The sequence below is a fragment of the Homalodisca vitripennis genome, chromosome 7 (assembly GCF_021130785.1).
Source record: "Homalodisca vitripennis isolate AUS2020 chromosome 7, UT_GWSS_2.1, whole genome shotgun sequence".
Lineage (NCBI taxonomy): Eukaryota > Metazoa > Arthropoda > Insecta > Hemiptera > Cicadellidae > Homalodisca > Homalodisca vitripennis.
The window spans coordinates 88378709-88400837 of NC_060213.1; the positions used below are offsets into that span (position 1 = coordinate 88378709).

The window sequence follows — 22129 nt, forward strand, 5'->3', positions numbered from 1 at the left end:
TTGACATTCTATTAACTGAGAAAGGATTACAAAGGGTGTCTCGTAACTCAAGATAATTTTTTATAAAAAATCTTTTATGAAAACTAATAAATTAAATTGTACGAAAATTGGGTCAAATTTTTATTTTAACAAGGCCAATTACTATAAAATATATTACGATATTATCATTAGTACTTTTAAAATGGCAGTACCATTAAAACTTTTAATATATTACAAACAATGAATTATAAAAATAACATTTTAGTGGATTTTATCACAAATTTAATGACACCAACATGATTTAAATAGAATAATAAATAACTGAATTAGAGCAGGGTTATTGTGCTAAGACACAGCCCACATTAAGGTTCTAGTCGAATTATCCAAAATACAAATTTGTATGAACGGTAGCACCAGAACAATATCTTACGCCTATTGTTTTTTGTGGTTTATGATTGCAAAATAATTTAAATGTTTGTTTTAGCCTAACTAAGGGTGGTTTAGAATCAAATATTTGATGTTCAGTTGGTCTATTTTAAGATCTGTTATTTTAGTAAATAAAATTAAGTCATAAAACAATCAGCTGTCTTTCCATTAAAAACTGTTGCCAATTAAAAAAACATCGTTGTCTGAACATTATTGTGGTAATTGTGCTATGAATCAGTTATGCATTGTGTCGTCTTAATAGGCAATATTTAACCTGGTTAAAGGCAGTTTAATACAATTTTGTGTGTATGTGTTTTTTAAGTTGTAAATAAAGAGGAAGCCTTATTGTAAATATATCAGTTTGATATTGTTAGTTAAGGGAGTTTTAATTGTTCATAAAGATGCTTATTCTTGTTAATATTTTTTTTATAATACCTATGTTGTTTTTTATTTATATAAATAAAAAAGTTACTTACAAGAGATTTTATTGTACTTAAAGAATTCAGATCTAAACGCAATACGCGTAAAATATTCTGGAGCTACCGTTTATTAGGTTTATCTTATTAATTGCTGATTTTTAAGATATTAAAATTTCAAATGTTTTGCTATTTTGAAACTATTAAAGGCACATTTTTATTAGTAACTGGCCATGTTAACAAAAACATTTGACCCAAGTTTGATAGGACATAATTCATTATTTTTTAAGATAATATTTTATAATAATCATAAAGACAGTCGGATGGGAAACTAAGCACCGTAGATGCATGTTCATATGGCGAAATGTGTTTGATTGATGACCAATAATGCGATTTAGGCCTACATTTGTCCAGAGAGTTACTGAACGCCTGGTACAGTGAGATAGCATTATGACATTTTTACTTTTTAATACACAAGGAGGTCTTTCAACGCAAACGGAATTTTAATACATAGCACTAAAATTCCGTTTTCAAGATAAAACGTTTCAGACCCATTTAGAACATTTTATCAACCACTCAGGGTCTCGAACCCGTGACCTCTCAGTTAGAGAGCCGCAACTTTACCCCTACACTACGGTAAAGGACAAACTTACCTTCACAGCTTGAGCGCTAAGGAGGTATTTATGACGCCAAACATATGCACGTGAGCCAAAGGCGATTAACAGAGCTGCGCCGTAATAGACTCAAGTGGACACAACTACGGATCGATCTATGTCCATGTTGTCTTTACGTTCTGTTGTAGCCATGGATACTACAGGTCGATCCCTGAACAGTTCGTGGGCAGGCTTACATCCAGGGGACATCCTCTAAGCAACTGTCAACCTTTACTTCCGCGGATGTCTCCTTTTGAGTTTGAATTCTGATGGATGTCGTTCTCAGGATTTGCTTTCGACCTTGATTATCTCTCAGAAACTGTATTCCCACTGGGGCCTCTGGATAGATTTTGACCCAGTCTCAGTTATCCTCGGACAAATGCTGCCCAAATATGGTATTTAATTATTCCTCCATCTTCAAATAAGATCTGCCTCAAAGTTATCCCGCTTAAGGTTATCATAGAGCGATCCTGAGGTACGGTCTTGCAAGGAGTCCGCATACTTGGCCATTGACGATGGTACGATAGTAACTATTGAGCCGTATGAGCAAAAACAAATGTTAAGAAGATAAAATAGCCTCCAAGCACTTTCGGTCAAAATTGTGCCTTCTTTACTCGTAAATTCAACTGCCGGCAAATAAAATATTTTGATTTAGTTTATTACTAGGAGAGTAGAATTGGAAAATATACAAATACAACGGAAAATTACGAGTAATCAAATAACATGTATTAGATTTTGAAAGATTTATATTTACACTTGACTTATTATAAACTCAGCTTTTAGTTGTACTTTTGTAATCTTCTTTTTCTTTAACGATTTTCTCTACCTTCATCTTTTCATCAAAATTTGTAAAATCTTGGAACTTGGAAAAAGTGTGATTTTCACTTTCACAATAGTTCTGGAATTTAGTATTCCGTAATAATACATCTATATATTATGTACTTAATTTCGCCCACCTATTAAATTTCTTATTAACTTGATCGTCCATGATTTCTCCTTTTACCCTATGCAATCGTCTTCATTTCAAAATACGGACGGAAAATATATTCCAATATGTGATTATTCTTTCTTGGTCTCAGACGTTCAAATTCAAAAGAATGCAATTCATTACAGATACCTCCACTATAATGTAATTTTAAGGTATTTAAAAAAATGTAATTTTATGATAATGTGTATATGTTTGTGGACTTTTTTATGTTTATTGCGTATTATACGTATTGATCATAAACCACGTGCTTATTCTTTTCTTAGCATACAAGACTTCTTTAACCGCAAAAACCGAACAGGTCTTGCACAAGAACAGACCTTGGATTTCCCAGAAGAAGAAGTAATAGCAGTAGTAAAAGAAACATCCCGACAACAATACATGGAACGCCGCCGTAGTTAATCTGAAGATGTGTAGGTTCTGGTCATGTTTTACCGCCTTCCTTGTTTGACCTTGCCTCATTGTGTCAGACAGGCTAAAAAAGTTATACAATTTGCAAGCTATACACAAGCAGTTATTGATATTCCTAAGAGGTTTGACATTTCAACGAAATCATGAATTTTATATTGTGTTTAACAACACGGTCATTTAGTTCAATCAATAACTACGCTTAAAGAATACTAAAATTTATTTGTTTTTACAAACCTTTCCCAGAAGTCATAGAACAAAGTGCACATCAATGCAAATTATGCACATATGCATTAAACATGTGCATTGTGTAGAACAACCCGTAGTGGATTATATTTGAAAAAGAATGCATTATCCCTCACTTGTGATTTATGTTTCCGTGGTGGATTATCTTATAGTGTGGATCAATTTTTCAACATTAATGTATTTTTTATGTTTATATATGAAATGTATTATCTCTCACTTGTGATTTATGTTTCCGTGGTGGAGTATATTATAGTGTGGATCAATTTTCAATCATTAATGTTTCATCTTATATGATGTCTTTTTATGTTTATATATGAAATGCATTATCTCTCACTTGTGATCTATGTTTCCGTGGTGGATTATCTTATAGTGTGGATCAATTTTCAAAAATGTCTTTTTTATGTTTATATAAGAAAAGCTGTGTTCGAACAGTGGCTCCACAGTTTTTTTTTTAGGAGGTGAATGAACAAACTTCTAATATTTATTAGATCGGATAAACCAGAATAAAATGAATTAGTGCTATAAAAGGGCTTGGTAAAAGCAAAATAAGAAGCTTATGTTGTAATTCAACTTAAATAACTTAAGCCTTGTATAGAATCCAAAGGATTACTTCTTCATATGCTTATCATTCATCGTAGAAAAAAGGCGATTCACGAGGGCGTGATAAAAATGTATAATGGAAAAAAGTCTCGCACAGTCGCAAAAATCGTGCAGAAACAAACGAAATGCATTACTAACAATATAAATTATATAACAGTGGTGGCAGATATTAATTTTAAAATATAAACGAGAATTGAGATTTATTTTTTTAGATTTTTTACACAAGGTTTAAAGAAAAATTGACATTAAAAATTAATTTAGAATACCGTGTTTTAAAAAGAAACTACTTATTTGTTCTGCCTTTGAAGTTTGCAGGGAGGGATCTATAATTTTTTTTAATATAGTCAAAATTTGCATAAAACAACGTTCTTAAATTATATAGTACTTTCTCTGATTATCCTACTTTTATTTTTAAAAGTTATTTTAAATGTAGTATTGAAAAAATTCAAATTAAACTTAAACTAACTTATCCAAATATGTATCTCTATCAAAATAAAGGTCAAAAACATGGGAACAAATAATATTTTGGTCACATATAAGATTTTAAATTACGCACAAATTGGTCGCATATAAAATTTTAAATTACGCACAAAAAGGTATAGTTAAATATCCTAAATTACTCGTAAGATAACACAGTACTCAAACTCTTGTTAAAGATGTAACTCATAATCAAGAAACTGTTTAAAGCATACCATAAGACTCATAATTATTATCGTCATTAAAACGCGTTATGTGCTAAATACTTACTATGGATATGTGTAGCTTGCAATAAACCTATCAGGCGATAAACCACGCCTGTCACCCACCAAATTACGTTTTATTACAGCAAGATCTATTAATTAATACAAAGAAGTTTATAAACGACCTGTTTTTAGTAGTTTATACAACTTATTATAACAAAATTAAAAATTACCAGTTCGAGTAGTTGACAACATTAACTGGAACGAGTATTACTAGTAAATTACCACATTGCTGGTATCGACTTTTCTCAATGAATGAATTATTAACATGTTGTCTAACCTATTCTCGGTCGGAAAACATTTTCTAAAGGTTTGAGGACTTTATTTCCGCTGTATTTCTTGATGCACTTCGCTGAATTCACTTGTATTAAGAGTAGAGGATAAAAACTTTACCTAAATACTCGAAAATAACACAACAAAAAACAATACCCAGTTACCAAGAGTTGCACTGAAACTTTGTAGACCTGCATCTACACGACATAACAGCTAACATGCGTTAACAGTTTAATGTGTCTGTGTGAATTGGACATTTATTTTGTTGCGTTATGTGTGTTGTGTGGTGTGGTGTTCAGCAATTTTAACAACGATAAACGAAGCCAAAGGCCAGCGAGGGACCTCCCCACCCCCAAAATTTTCTATTTTTTACCAAAACGTTTTTAGTAAACAAAATTTTAATTTCAATAATTCAGTATTGTTCTGGCTACGTTCTTGCACGAAACCATTCGACGGATTCAGTTTTATACTGTAGTCCGATGGAACGACAGCACCTCATCGGTTGTTTTTGGTTTTGGCGAGGTAAACATACCTAATTAATTGACCCCTAAAAGGAGAATAACCAATAAATTTTAATTTCTTATTCATTGCACTCCTCAGTAATTTTGTTTTTAAAAAATATTACGCCAATCGATTTCTGAAACCACAAAACTATGTTCTATAAAGCTATATCGAATTCTTCTCTAGGATTTTGAACTCAATTTTGCAGAATCAGCTCAAACTGGGAACTTTTTTTACAAATCTAAACCTAAGGAAAAAATGCCATTATTATGGAAATTCAAGATATAATGTTTTCTTTTAAGAATTTCTGTTTTGTTTGATCCTGTTTAGTTGGTACATCTATTTTTAGGATAACCTCCACCTTTCAACTTTACGAAAATGTTACCGGAAGGTAGGAGGTTTTATTTTGAATTTTATTAAGGCGTGATAAATTTCTTTTCACGCTCAAGAGCTGTAATTACAACCTATGTAATTCAAGATCCAGCAATTGCCATTACATGAACCAGTTATAGTCGGCCCACTCAAGGGTTGGGTAAGAGCGAATGTGCCCGATCTTTAAACCAGTCTGCATATTATAATGGGGCTGGTTGTACCAAACCAAACTTGTACATTAAGATCGGATGCAGTTTCCTCGGCCATGTCCAACATTCATTGCACCCAAGTAATGACAGTGAAATTACATATTAAATCCAGCCTTCCCGCTGGGATTTCCAAGGCCATAGCAACCCACATTTGTGACAGGCAGGACGGCTACAGGACGACGTGCTTGCTGCATTCTACAATCGCTTAGATTACATAGTGCTTCCGATCCTGTGATAGAATACACAGTTGGAAATAATCAGAGAAATTGGCTTTGTGTACACCACGCCTTGAGGAGTCAACTTCGTTTAGATTTCAATCTTAATCTTCTTAACTTCTTGCGTTTCCTTACAATGATATTGTAATTTCTTCAAACTTATTTTAGAGAAATTTACTATACAGATCATAGTCTTCAAAATTTGTGGTTATTAATATGCGTCTCTCTTTCAAAAAACGGATGGTGAAATCCTTTTATTTTCCTATTAGAAGAAGAAGGCCAAGAAAATCGTTTTTTTTTAGAACCAACGATTAACGAACCTCACCGAACAATGCATACCTCCGTATTTTGCACTATACCCCAGCTGTGCTATGTTTTGAATTTCAACAGGCAAGAAAGGGCTCTAGATTCGAGAAACTACTTCTGCGCAAGTTGTGTTCTTTTAATGAATTTAAAACAGAAGGGCAAAAAGTGAACGGAAATTTCAACTCTGTAACCAATGAACCCGTACGTAATAATTCGACCTATAAACCTTGTACAGCGAATATTCATCTTCGAAGCTATAGTATTACGCTTACATGTCAACTATTCATTTTGCAATATTTATTACTTCCTATAAATTTAAGTGTTCATAATTGAATTCTGAGCAGTTAGTCTACTTATTTTATTTTACAAAGACGAAAACAGGCCTAATCACGTACATATATTTAGAGATAAACACCAATTTTTTATTAAAACCGACGTTCTTGCTTATACACTGTTTATGTTGAGATACGTGTATTATTTAATGCATTTTAATGGTTAAGGAGAATTGAATAAACAATTATATACTATATTACAATTATTTTATTTAGAGACTGATTACCTATTTCAAACTAAACTTTCAAAGCAGCACACAATGGTGGCACACTTGCTTGAAATCATCACATATTGCTTTTTACGAACCACACGCTTTTATCAGTAATACCTTAAAGTAATTAAGGTTGGACATTGATGGGCGTGCTACTTGTAAAGTTATCTGTAATTATCAAGATAATTTTCAAAACAAAGGTATAAATTCTCAAATTAATTAATCTATTAATTTTACAATCTGACGTTGAGTGGTAGAAAGCAGGTTTTGTGGTTCTGGCGATTTTTTTCCGATTTTCTAGTAGTCGTACTCAATTTATTGGTAACATAGTATACAAATCTTAACCTGTATTTTGAATTGCACAAGGAAAATTAATTGCTAAAAATACTCAAAATAAATACATATATGACTTGGACCTAGTATGGCAAAGTAGTGTGAGGTTATCAAGGGCGGATCCAGTAATGACTTTAGGAAAGGGCAACCTAGGTTTTAATTTATAATTGTCATTACTTGCAACAGAATGTTAAATTTTGCATTTTGATACAAGAAAGAATAAAAATTTTTAGAAGGAAATCTACTTAGGCTATACTCAAATTAAATCTATTAAGTTAAATTATTTTATTTTTTATGGGTAGAATTTGAGAAAAATAGTTTTATTTCTTCCATCAAAACTTTTTTATAATCTTGGGGGGGCCATGGCCCCCATGTCGCCTCATCTAGAACCATATAACAAGTTTTGATAATATTCTATTAACCTGCTAAATTGTTATAAAACCATTGACTACAGTTATACCAATCATACATTATCAAAATCAAAAAGTTTTGAATCTAATTTCGCAGATTTGTTTAGATTTATGTTCAGTGGTTGGCGGAAACAATCAGAACCTCTTTGGGACCGAGGCAGTGAGTGCAAGCTATTTTAACTGAATTTACCTGATCTGAATCCTTTAACTGTTCTGAAGCTTACACGTTTAACAGAGCAAGAAGAATAAGAATAAGAAATAATGTATTTCTGTAGTAGTTTACAATTAAAAAAAGACTTTTTCCTGGAAGTAGTATCCATAATATAAAATACCTATGGCTAGCACAACTTAAACTAACAATTATTATTTATATATTAAAAGTCGATAATTGTCAATTTAAAAACTTGCAGTTCACAGTGAAGCGTTCTTAATTTAATTAAATGTGAACAATTATAACTTCTCTTTTCTTGACAAAAACACATACTTAACACAAAAATTCAAATACAATTGAAAATACTAGAAATAATAAAGTTACTAAATGTAATAAAATTAAGAAAATGAATTATGTATGTATTTACAAATACCAAAACCCAAAATATATCTTAAAATGTGCATTGAAAGAACCTATCTGACTAACCAATAAACGCAAGCAAGTCACTTTTTTGGCTTTTTCTAAAAGCCACGTTTTTAACTTATTTTGAAATAGTTTTATGTCTTTGGTTTTTTTATAGAGTTAGGAACACGATTCAAATTATTTGGGCCTGAAAAATAGAGGAGTCAAACAACTAGACGGTTTATGAGGCTCAATTTGACCTTTGTTGTCATTTATGAAATGAAATCGCAATAGGAAGTGTTACTGATAACACCAGAACGACAGCCAACAGTTTTATGATAACGAAATAGCAGGCAAACAATGTGATACTCTGAATAAGAACAACGTTGATTAAATTTAATCTCTATTTTAGAGGTTAAATTGCAGGTTTCAGAGGATAAATTACTGCAGTATTAAAAACAACTTGTAAGTCTTTTAACAACCTATTATGTAGCTAGATATGTATCATAGCTTAAGACATTGACTGCGGTGGATGCAGCTTACTACTATCCCAGCTGTTCTAAAATCGGTACTTGACTAGTGCCGCAGTGAAGGTGTTAACAACTTATTCTGTAGATAGATGTGTATCATACAAGTATTATAGCTTGACAGTAATTGTACAGTACTTAAGAGCCGGATGTAGTGGCAACCATCTTGCTTTCAGCCCCATAAGAACAATATTAACACTTATGCACTTTTCAACTTATTTTTAATCGTAGGATTATAGGTGATGTCTCATTTTCAATATATTATTAATAAACATTCATACGCTTATTTTAATTTTTTTAATAATTTTATTGGTTATTCAGAAAAATCCCAAATGTGTACTTCTTTATATAAATATTAAAAAGTACCTACAAACTTCACAAGAAAAACTAAAAAGCGATTGCATACGTATTAATAAGTTTTTTAATCTTCCATACTGCTACGATAAAAATAAGAACATAAAATACCACGGATTTAAAATGTACATTTCTGTACAAGGCTTTAATAATCCCGCTCAATAAGAAAATTCCAAGTAACATTAATATTTTCTCCCCGGATGGATTGAGCAATAAATTATCAAATGAAGGAATACTGGGAAAGTCCATCGACGAAAACGACAGCGCAACTCTAGACATCGTTGATTACGCGTGCGTATCCGCGTATTATAATCATTCCTGATCCGCGAGATCACGAAGATTGAAGGCATTACATTACGAAACCTGGCTTCTTTTGTTACGTAAACTCGAGGTATTACAAGTGTAATCGCACAACTGAATTATAGATGAATTCGTGGAAGAGACGCAATTTTAAATATAATGGGGGTTTATATCTTCAGTAATAGTATGAAAAAAATGCTGTGGAAACACTGAAACATACATAATTTGTCAAAAAGAGACTTAAAAATATTGGAAAAGTATTATTTGACATGCTTTTGCTTTGATGATGCTACTTAGAAATAAAACAATTCATGGTTCTATGAGTTTGTTGTAACAGGTTAACTAATACAGTTTTGAAGCAATACAAAATAACATGACAAATCCGTAATGTGTGTTAAGATCCGTATGAGTCCAAAAGTTTCAAGAATGTATTAAAATTATAAATATTACTAATTATGTACATAGACTGAAGTACAATCAATACTAATTACGAATAGTAACCGGTATTCATTTTCTCCAAATAAGCAAATAATGATAATTTATTAATTTTAATTACAATAATAATACTTCAAGCGTTTGACAATATTTTAATACGAATGATGAGTTAAGGTTTGTGTAGAAAACTCGGTTGTTCCATCGTGATTTGGGATCGTGTCTAAAAACATCGTAGTGCACTCTGATAAGATGACGAGAACTACTGTTCAACTAGATTTATTAATTTTTTTTAAATATTGTTTGTAGTCAAGGTGCTTCTGGTGTTGAAGCGATTTACAGAGTTCTTTTTTCAGCTTCTCCGTCGACGACTGTTTTGGATCTCTTCGGACGGACTCCGGATTCCAGGAATCGAGCATCGTATTGAATCAACCCTTTCCACCATAGCTAAGTAATGTGTAGAAAATAATATTTTAACACATTTTTGTCAATTTGAGCGTTTTATCTTGTTCAGAATTAAGTAAAGAAAATAGGCACATGAAAAAATCCTTAACTGAACTTGTACGGTTTTTTACTACTGAACAATATCCTAAACATCTCAATTGCAGATTAAAAGTTAAGGTCCAACCAATGAACGTAAGCTATAGAGTACCTAAAGTTTTAATATATTACGTCCTAAGATAGTCTTAAACTAAAACTACAAAATATCTATGAAATCCTTATTTAAGCTTAAACATTAATTGAACTCGGACCTTCCGTACGTTTTGTTCGGAATTATAGTCAGTGAATATTTATACAAAACTGGACGAAAGTCTTAAAAATTAAATAACTATAATCGTAAATTAAAATAAACACAAAAACAGCTTACAAACCAAAAAATATGAGCAGGACGTCTAAGGTTGCAAAATTTGTGAGCTCATCTCGGAAGACCGTAATGATGAGAAAATGGGTAGACAAAATCGACTAAAAAATCCTCTGAAACAGTGGATACTTATTAACCGCGGAACTCCAACTGACTGTGCTAGACACTGCACTACCACAAAATATAACCAGATGTCCGCTAGATCCGCCCCCCACGATACGATAACGTTATCAATCATATAACGTCCTCGGCCGTGACGTGCGCAACATAAACGTCAAAACAAACCGCACGTGCAGCGTTGTTTGTTTCCTACAACAAGCCGCAATAAAGTTAATCGCTAGCCTTTTCCTTCACTAACTGTTTTACCTCTAAATTGTTACAACCTTGTTATACAATTATCCACAAAAGAGGAGATAACTAGGTGTGATCTGAATATCGATGCGTTATTACTCTTGTAAAGATTCCAAACTTCGCTTTTATACTTCATCATACTAGTAAACAATTAGGAAGTACGATAATAATAGTAAATGGAATACAGTTTTTAAATATTGTGCTTTCAACAATCATGTTAGCAGCACAAGGAAGCAACATATTGCTTGAGTTATCATAGTACTTATACTGATTATTTCATAGAAATAATGCATTAGTTACTACGCCACCCACGTGTAGCGTAACAGTTTTCGCTGAAGTTGCATGCGAAATTTCAAGTCCTTAGCCCGTTTAATTCTTGAGATGCCCTATTCGACAGAGAAGGGATTTTTACAGTCTCCAGGCAAACAGAAGATAAAACTCCTGCACAAAAGTTCTTTTGAGTGTGATAGACTTCAATGACGCTCATTGACGCCCATGGAGACAAGCTCCTTCATCGACGTCATTCTTGTCTATGTGGAAATGAAGGTCAATGCCAAATTTTAAAACGTTCTTGAGATAAATCTGCTGATAGATGAAGAGGTGTTCATTGTATCATCAGTCAGATTTCAGACGCTGCACTAAGCTGAATGTGAAATGCAGCTAAACTCAACATTCGTATTGAATCATCCCTACCCACCATGGCTACGTTCTGTTTAGAAAACTCGGTTGCTCCACAATGTCTTTGAATCGTGTCTAAAACATCATAGTTTAGACGACTTTGTATAGGTGTAGGTGTCTCTAATGTCGAAACTATGCAAAGAGTTCGTTGTGAGCTTTCTCATTTCCAACTTTTTCTGGAGACGGATTTTGACTTCAGATTACAGGAGTCAAGCTTGTGGCAATGCCAGATTTCAAACGCTGCACTGTGGAAGATGGGAGCTGAACTCAACATTTGCTTAGCTAAGTTATAGTTATAGGGTTAGCTATGAGTTATATAGGCTTAGCTAACGATCAGCTAAATTTCTTGAAGAGTCAGCCACCATCATCAAACTCAGAGGACTTGTTTATATGTACAACATCAAATTTGTTTATTCTACGGTTTTCTTGATGCCATCATGGTTACCCATAACACCAATACAATACATAAATTATTGCATTGAATGCCGCATAATAAAATCACTTATGAGAATACTGAGTTTGTTTACAAATTTTTTTAACCAATGGTTTCCTCGTTACCATCATGGTTATCCATAAGGCCAACAAAAGAATGTTCTTATTGTACGTCACATATTGAAATCAATAATGAATATTATACAAAGTTTGTGTACAATTTTATTTATTTTACTGTCTCATCAAGGTTACCCATAAGGCAAACGTAAACTATTCTATAACGCTCAGCCAAATTAGATTGCAGGATTTACAAGTACCATAATCGAACTCACATATAAATGCACAGTTTAAAGTCGTAGGTTCAGTTCGTTTTCGAGATATCTTACAGATAGGCAGACAGATGGACAGCCAGACATTAAATTTCCATGAGTGATAGGTTTCGGTAACGCTCAGCTAAAAAGTGAATTTTCAAACAGAGTTCTATAGCTCGAGAGCTATTCTCTCTCGAGATATTTAACTGGCATACAGAACCCGCGAGTACTTCACGATACGGCTGCCATTAATATCCATACATCGTCCATCGACAAGATCTCATTGTCTAGAGTCGCCGGCCGTTGGAAACAATGAACAAAAGACAATGCATGGGAAACAGCCGGCGGTGTTTCCATCCCGGTCGACTGACTCTCATGCTTTCCCTTCCCAAGGGAGAGAACTGTGTCATCGACAGAACACTGATGCAGGCTGCATGCCAGCTGCTAACCTTGTATACTCGAGGGAAAGTGTTATCATGCGCGCTGACAGGCAGTGCCAGCCTGGGGAACAGCAAACAGAAATGGTTATCCGTCCATCTTCTGCTTTCCAACCATGGGAAATATCGGCATTCCTTCTCGGCAGCAGTGTGGATGATTGACTTGACTGGTAATTTGTCTGATCGAATCTCTATCACAGTGATGAACCATTCTCACTACTCTCATTGTGATCCACTGCTTTCTGTGGAATAATACATAGATCCACTACATAGATTTTCATCCAACATTATCTACTTACTTCCATCCTATTTCTAATAGTATTTTTGTTTACGTGACCAATCTTGTCTGATAGGATGAAGACATTTATGTTCAGTTAGCATTTCATAAATATTATTTGTTTTTAAAATTTTCCTTCAATTCTAACGAAGCAGGATTTACCACACGTTTTGTCTTTTTGGATAATTTTAAAGAACATCGACAACTTCTGAACTAGCTTCTGAACTTAGATTATTCATACTTAAGTTCTTATAAAATTTAATGTGCAAGTTTTTAATGACCGTTGTTTTACGCCAGACACCGAAAATATAATTTTCTTTTTTGATACAAACAAGAACATATTTATTCAAGCAAAATTGCAATCCTAAACTAGATCCACTTATGGGCGGGGCAATTGAAAACATATGACAAATAAAGTTTAAATGCAAAACACGTTAAACACAACTTTTACACCAAATTTTCTTGGGAATTTCGGAAGGTATATTTAGAATGGTTTATCCTCAATCGCAGTATTGAATTTTGGATAGGTGGTGTTGACATCCTGGGTATGAAAAACAACTGGATACTGTATCCCATGGTGGAAAAACATAAGATCTCTAGAATTGGCCGAGTTAACCAGAACACCTTGACACGAAGGTGAAAGGTTGGCGCGCGAGGTGGGGAGTAACCAACCAGCAAGCGAGGTGGGTCAGGATCTGAGAACACTAACGAAGGCAACAAGATTTAGCTTGCAGTCAGGATAGGGACAGGCCGGCGTTATACAGTTACCTATTAATATGCTGTCCACTTGTCACTGTACTGGTCTGTGTCCTCGACTAACAACAAACCGTTTGACTGTAAAATAGGCATTCATTCATGATCGGAAACATGGCCCTGTTACAATTACATGATTGGACTTGACAAACCTTCATTCACCTTCGGCTGCAACAAATTACACTTTAATTTCCCTAATTGTAATAAAAAGGCTTTTGTGGCCATCGATTTCTTTTAAATTAATGGCAACATAAACAATTTGCAGTTCTATACAACACCTGCGATCTATCGTAACCTGTAAAGTGAAATCACAAAAAACATATTTAATGGATAAGGGTAAGTTTTATACTTTATAGTATCTGAAAATACGAAACTCAGTTTGGACAAAACTTACTTTGACAATTAACACAACTATTTTCTACCATTATCTAACCTACATTGTAATACAATGGAAATGTATTTGATATTTCCCTAGTGTACGTAATTATGTCATAAAAAATTTAGGTAGGTTGGAAAAAATTAAAATCAGGTCAACTTCTGCAAATCTAATCCAAAAGTGTTATGTTTCACGCCCTTCTATATGTATTCAGAGAAATAGTAGGTAAATGGTCTCTTAACTTTCATTACTTTAAGCACTGTATATAAAGAAGTGCTGTCGGAAAAACGAACCTCCTTCCATTAGCTTGTAAAACGGCGGCGTTTAGCTGCACGTATCGCGCAATGGCAAATTTTAAAAATTGTCCCTGTAAAAATGTACTTTTCGGCAATAAATATCAGGACATTGCTATTACATCTAGAAGGTTAGTTTTAAAGACAGAAACCGTTGTGCATATGGTACAAGTTAGTCTGTGTTTAAATTGAATAAATTGTAACGTTTCGTATTACGTAAAATTCGGTTAATTCTATTCCAATTCATTCAACGTCCTACTTAAAAATATATAAAGAACATGTAGGAGTACGTATAAAAAAGCACACTTAGCTGCATTTGTAAACAAATTTGACTCAAAATTATGTACTTCAGTTAGTCAGATATTGCTTTTTAACATTATGTACTTTAATTACTCATGTAATACTATGATAATCGTATAACACCCAGCTCCAGCAGTCTATAATAATCTCTGAGAAGTTTATTTATCCTTTCCCTATATACTCAGGTGAGGCTGGCATTGTTTTGTTAATAATCTATTTAAGTCTCGTTTAGTCTAATGCAGCATGTCTAACATCATTTAATACAACCAGGGGCGGATCCAATCCTACCTTTCGGAGGGGCCACCCGAGTTTTAGTTTACCATTATTATTATTGTAATAGGAAATGTTGCATTCCAATACAACAAAACATAAAATGTTTAGAAAGGAATTTAGGATACTCAAAGTGTAGTTCATAAAGTTGTTTATTTGTTACGGTTACACAAGTTACCATAAAAAATTAAGTTTTTAACTTAACGTTTTTGTATTAAGTTCTTTTTATAAATACCCCAATTTCAAAATCTCGGAGGGGACCATGGCCCCTCCCCTGGATCTGCCACTGGTAGAAGACAAATACGTTAAAAATGAGTGTTTATTCTGGGTGGAAATAGCGGGATGTCATTAAATTAAGTCCAGAAAAATATTTCCAACAAAAATTGACATCGATCCCAACTATTTGGGCCACTTTCAAAAATCCAACGCATCAATAACGTACATTTTATGCACAAAACATTTATACGCAACCGTCAAATATAACAGTTTATGTTATAACGGTACCTTCCATAGTAAAATCCGTGTATGTTTCAGAAATATGATTGAAAAGAGAATCCCGGTTAATTGGTTGTGGTGAGACAATAACGTACATTTTATTCACAAAACATTTATACGCAACCGTCATTTATAACAGTTTATGTTATAACGGTACCTTCCATAGTAAAATCCGTGTATGTTTCAGAAATATGATTGAAAAGAGAATCTCGGTTAATTGGTTGTGGTGAGACAATAACGACAATAACGTACATTTTATTCACAAAACATTTATACGCAACCGTCATTTATAACAGTTTATGTTATAACGGTACCTTCCATAGTAAAATCCATGTATGTTTCAGAAATATGATTGAAAAGAGAATCTCGGTTAATTGGTTGTGGTGAGACAATAACGTACATTTTATTCACAAAACATTTATACGCAACCGTCAATTATAACAGTTTATGTTATAACGGTACCTTCCATAGTAAAATCCGTGTATGTTTCAGAAATATGATTGAAAAGAGAATCTCGGTTAATTGGTTGTGGTGAGACAGGTGGGAGATGTTGACTTGATCTATATTTAACATCACAACTAACTAGCGGTAGTTACTAACACAAAGTTGCGTGTTAACATGAAAAATCACTATGTGTGAAGTATAATGATGGCAGACGTCAATAATTGGCATTGATTAAATTTTATAGATCTAGTTCATACATAATACAAACAGTACAGAACTACTAGCAGTTATATAAAATGCAAATTTTTTAATTACAAACCGTAGAGAAGCTGCTAATGCACTCAATTCAAAATGAATCGGATATTCAAGGCCGTGCTTCGTTACTCCTCTTGTTACTCTTTACTCCTTCACAATACTTCAGTGTAGTAATATTGAAAGTAAAATAGGCTAGAGAGTGACTGAAAAATACTGAATTTCTACCTATGTCAGCCCTGTTAGTAGTCTGACAACTGGAAAACTTAGAGAAAATAATTATTACAGCGACAGCGACCACACAAACCTAAGAACCAAGATTAGGAGATCCATTTGAGCTATATTACTTAAAAGTCAGTGTGGATATATATATATATATATATATATATATATATATATACACACATATATATGTTCTTAATTCTTAGGCTTACGTGACGGGTCATAACTATCATATCAATTTTCTGACACATACCACTAAAAAAATATCGCTAACACAATCAAAATCTTTAGATAATTCATTAATATTTTATTGGCTTAAAGATATTTTCGACACGGTATACACCTGGAGACCCGATTGCGAGTTATTTGCGGTATTATTGCATTATTATTCGTAAAAACTTCAAATAGTATATAAATTTTAGTATTGGCCAAAAAAATTACTGATGTGGTTCAAAATTACATTTGGTCGACCACAACAAATTAAAATTTATGTTTTGATTAATTTAACTTTCAACAATTCAAGAATAATTTTAACAAGACATTTATTCTTTTGATTAGCTTAGGCTATTATACTTTCCAGTTCAACCTACACTGCGTACAGCAAAAGCCGATGTGTCACTGAGTAACCCCACGGATGTCCAGGAGCGGCACATCACTATCTGCAAATGTCGAGATACTGGGGTAAAAGGGTTGATCGATAGGTCTAGTTAACTGTGGCAGAGGTAGAGCTACCTTAGTGATATAGGCCGCTGCTAGCCAAAACATAACGGAGTAGTGTGTCCTACCCGCTTACTCAATCTTTAATACGCATTGTTCTATTTGCTAGTAGGGAGGCACTAAGCAAAAAGAAGTCTCTCTATATGTTATACAAACGTGACTTCGCGGATACGTAATGCGAAAATAGCGCTAGGTAACATCGCATTCGGCTCAAACAATGGCTTATTTATACCACTGGTATTACCATCACCGGTGATTTCATTACCATTCACTTACCGATAATATTTATAAATTTCTCGAAACAAATCCTTTAAAAACAATGCGCAGTGGAAGAGAGGGCTTATTTAACATTTTATTTCAATGCGGATATTCCAATGGATACGATTTTGTTAAAAAGATGCAACCTGCGAAAGTGCTTCAGTTTTAAAAGATTTTAAATATGTTTACTGATAACACTAATCCCTGGGGAACACCGTTATCATCGGCAGGAGAGGCTTTATTTCATTGTCAACTTTTAGTGATCAAAGGTGGCCATTTAAACACTTAGGAACCACTTAAAAGCAATCCTTCTAATCCATGTCGCCTTTAAATTATCAATGAGTATAGTTCGTGTTCCATAAGATGTAAGTGAACACATTTCATGCCGAAATAACGAAACCGTGTGCGTGTACATTGTCTGTTATAACCCCGTTTGACGTTGTGTATAGGTTAAGTCGATCGTTTTGTTTGTTCTTTGATTACGCTTACAGTTCTGAATCTTATCAACACTGGGTATAAATATACACAAGCGTCGGAGTCGAGTGGGATGAAACAAATTATGGAACAAAGATTGCCCTTCGCGATGTGATTAAAATGGGTTCACCAAGAAATTAGTTTGGCCGGTTAGTCTTTACAATAACCAAAGAGGCGGTTTTCTACTTGTTGAATTAATTGAAAATGTAAATAATCCATCATTGTGTTATATAGCAAATTGTGAAGCAAAATTGTACAATCGCAAATTATTAATAACGTGTATTACCAAACCCATTTTGGCATATTAGTATTAAAGTATCTTTAAATGAGTTGCTATTTAATAAGATATTTAAAAAAATTGGAATAGCAATTCAACTTGAAAACCCTTTACAAGTAGGTATATATTATGATCGAGAAATTATTTAATTTATGTAGGTATGCGTTGATGAAAGAATAACATCAATACCCAAACAACTGGAATTTTTATTGGTTTTAGAAAATATATTCTACTATATCGTTGGAACACGAACTATTCATTGATAATTTGAAAGTCACATGGATTAGGAATTAAACATAATAACCTAAAACGGATGCAGAATAAGGACTTAAACAGGTTTCTTTGCATTCGTATATTCGTACGAGGACAAGTAAGCTGAATTACGGTAAATCGAAGCTGATTTACTTATCTAGAGAACTTGGATTTTTGTTAATATCCAAACAACATTTACAATACAAGCAAGGAATGTACTATAAAGTATATCATAGTAATAACTGTATATGTATGTATATTTAAACAGGTGGTGAATGGTTTTAATATTTAGGAATGGCGAAACACAGCTCTGTATTGTTGACACAAATAGTTCTTGATTCATAGAACTAGGCGTTAGTGACCTACGAAAAGAAACCTCTCGAAAAGGAAAGGTAACCTCTCGAGGGTCTGGAATACCTCCCTGTAAGAAGTTCCGGGGGGTTCTTTACCGGAACATTTTGAGTGTTTGAGGTCAGAAAAATGCCGTGTTTATGCTTTTCTGAGGAGCAGTAAAAGTTTAATTCAAAAACTAAAAATGCTTATTTTTCTCGGACAGGTATCGGAACGCCTCTTACTATGGCTGGGTCCACTCACAATTCCTATATATGGTATTGTCTGTTCGGGATATTCACACAAGAACTATAATATATATCTATATAAAAATAAATTTAAAACTAATTCGCGAAAGAAAGACGCCGGCAATCACAATTTACCATTTATATTTTAGAAATACTAATAAAATAAGAGGGTATTACGCAAACACAAAATGTATATTTTATTAATTTTTTTATGTATGTTTTACCAAATTTGTTAAACATCCTGTCACTGTTTATTAAAGCATGTAGTTAAGTCATGAACAAGTCTTTTGTAAAAATTTTAAAGTGAGGGTATTTTAGTGAAAGATTTAAACATTTTCAATTAGTATTAATTTTAAGAAATACTTCGTTTATTTATAGTACTATACATGATTAAGTAAAGAAACGTAGAGTTTTGAAATAATATTCTATGTAATGTGCTAATTGAGATTTTTTATGAACTTGATGTTTTGGATTGGACTACAGTTATTCCATTTTTTTTGCAAGTGCTTTCTTTTCACTAGCCTCGGTACAGGTAATGTGGCTAGTTATACAATACCAGACATAATTTATGTACAATTTTGTGAATAAACTCGTCATTTCATATCTGATTTATATAAAAACGTGATAAACAGGTGTTGAACATAAAGGTCACCAGCAGAAATGTGAAGACGATGAATAATTTTTGTAAGCAAGCGTTTATTTAATTACACGATTTTTATTCTCCTTATGGTAGGAAGAAGGATTTTGACTATCCGGAATTTATATACAAATTTCGATTTATTTAAAACGAAACAAGCTATATTACTCACTTTCAATGGCTGAGTATGATTAAATTTCTTACATAATTTAGCCTTTTAAGCTTTTTCGCCGAAGCCTTTTTCCTGACGCCTTAAGGACTTTAAACTTCCAACATATGCTTCAAAATGCATCTTCGTTATTAAATTTCAGTCTCTTAAAATATTTATTTTTATAGTTTAGTCTATACACGTTATCACCAATATATAACATTGTTAAAGTTATATTTGTTTCCGATTAGTGATACTATGTTATTTTGCTGATGGAAGATTATTTCATCTGATCAAAGGCTGAAGATGTATGGTTGTTTAAATGACTAAAGGAAGAGACAGTTAATTTATTTTAATTAATCGTTGAAAATTAAAAACGTAGATATTACTGTTTTAATTGTTGTATTGTGAATAGAACCGGAGAACTGTTAACCTATATTACTTGTTGGTGTGGTTCTTGACTTTGAGGGGTGTAAAAACTGATCACTTTCTCTGCCGTCAACGCTTGGGGCCTGGAGGCGAAAGTTTGCCGAACAGTTGGACTAATTGGGCGGAGATTAGAGGTAATGGTGGTAATGGAGGCGATCGTCGCGTTGTCTCTTGTCCCGAAATTACGGCTTGGGGATCACTTTCGAACACCGGCGAAAGGCGATGAGGACCACTAACAGTCGAAGGGTACAAAAATATCACTAAGGAAGTTTAAAAAAATCCATTTATTAAATCCGACCAATTAGCACTCTATAAATAACTACTACTAACAGTGAACCATGAACAGCAGAGCGTTACGACGACAGTGCAAACTGTCGTCAACATTTATTTTTAGCAAGTGCTTGTGAAATGAAGATTAATTAAATTAGGATTTACGATGATAATTTTGTCACATTGTTGGCCGTTATCAATCCTGTTTTGATAGCCAACACAGATGACGTAGGTGTTTTTCGAGAATACGATAATGGGCTTGACACCTGCCATCCGGACCAAACACATTCAGTTGGTCACGTTTTAAACATATGTCACGAACAGCGCTGGGTTCTAGAAGACACTTTAGGTTTGAAAGAAGTTGTTGATTTTATGGCCCATTCAAGTAGCAGTATCTTAAAGTAACAGTTATTTTGTTAACTTAAGATAGTAAACGTATTAAAATGAATGCATCTGGGTTAAATAACGAATAAGTGCTTCTTTAAATTTCTACTTTCACATTACTATTTGAAGATGATGTTAAGTGTTGGCATTGTGTTACTGCTTGTCTACAACATAAAAACAATGATTTCCATAAGACTAATGAGTTTAAAATTCATTAATCTTCGAATAAAATCAATACACATGGCCAGATATGTAAATCAGTATAATAACCTATTACCATATTACATTAAATTAACCATCCTAAACACAAGCAAAGTCGATATATGGGTAGTAAATCAAGTCAATCAACTATAGCCGTTCACCATTAACAGTAACACCGCATTAATTTTAAAAAGCGAGAGGTGAAATGACACAAAACAGGAGGTGTTGCCACGTTATTATTACATGGACTACCTCAAGACTCAGGACTAGATCCTTACTTATTCCGTTCACTTTCGTCTTCACCGAGGCTGGTCAATTGACCCCTGGCGCCCTCTCGTTCCGAAAGAATTGTTAATTAGTGTTAAATGAAACTCAAGGGCCTAATTGCACAAAGATCGTTTCGCTCGACGAATGTGGGCGATTTTGCAACCGGAGACCGCGTTCGTTTGACACGCTCGGGCTCTTCGACTGCGGAAGAAAACAATTATCATTATCCAGAGGTAAAGAGCGACTTAACTCCGGGGTTGAAGACACACTTCCTCTAAGAAAACCCATGTTTTTCATTTATAAAATACGGTAGGCCTACTTATAAGCTTATTGTGTGGTATGACATGTTCCAAACACAATCTCAAAGTAGATTCAAGGACTTCAAGGGCCACAGAGGTTTGATCCTGATTATTTCGATAATGCCAGGAACCGATTCAATTCGACTCAGAAACGGATATCAACTCTTGTAATTTGCGACTGAGGCAACCTGAGCGGTGCTCCAACAATGTGAAACAGTTACCAAGATGTACTATTTTATCAAATCGGGCTTTAAAAAGTACAGCAACTGTTGCTTTAACTGACAGCTCTAAGAATACTTTGCCCATCACACAATATAATAACATTCTATCCTGAACTAATATTATCAATTCTATCCTGAACTAATATTATCAAAGTAAATTTACTCTACTATACTCAGAATAA

General features: G+C 33.5%; 1 protein-coding gene across 4 annotated transcripts in view; it reads right to left on the reverse strand.

Moving 5' to 3' along the window:
* LOC124366037 (mucin-17-like) overlaps positions 1-22129 on the reverse strand; it is a 99316-nt gene that overhangs the window by 46130 nt on the left and 31057 nt on the right. The window contains exon 1 of one of the 4 annotated variants that reach the window (XM_046822243.1): positions 10655-10805. The exons of the other annotated variants lie outside the window; for them this stretch is intronic. The gene's annotated coding sequence lies outside the window, so the exon portion shown is untranslated. Of the gene's footprint in view, positions 1-10654; positions 10806-22129 lie in introns of those variants that run through there. 4 annotated transcript variants of the gene reach the window in all.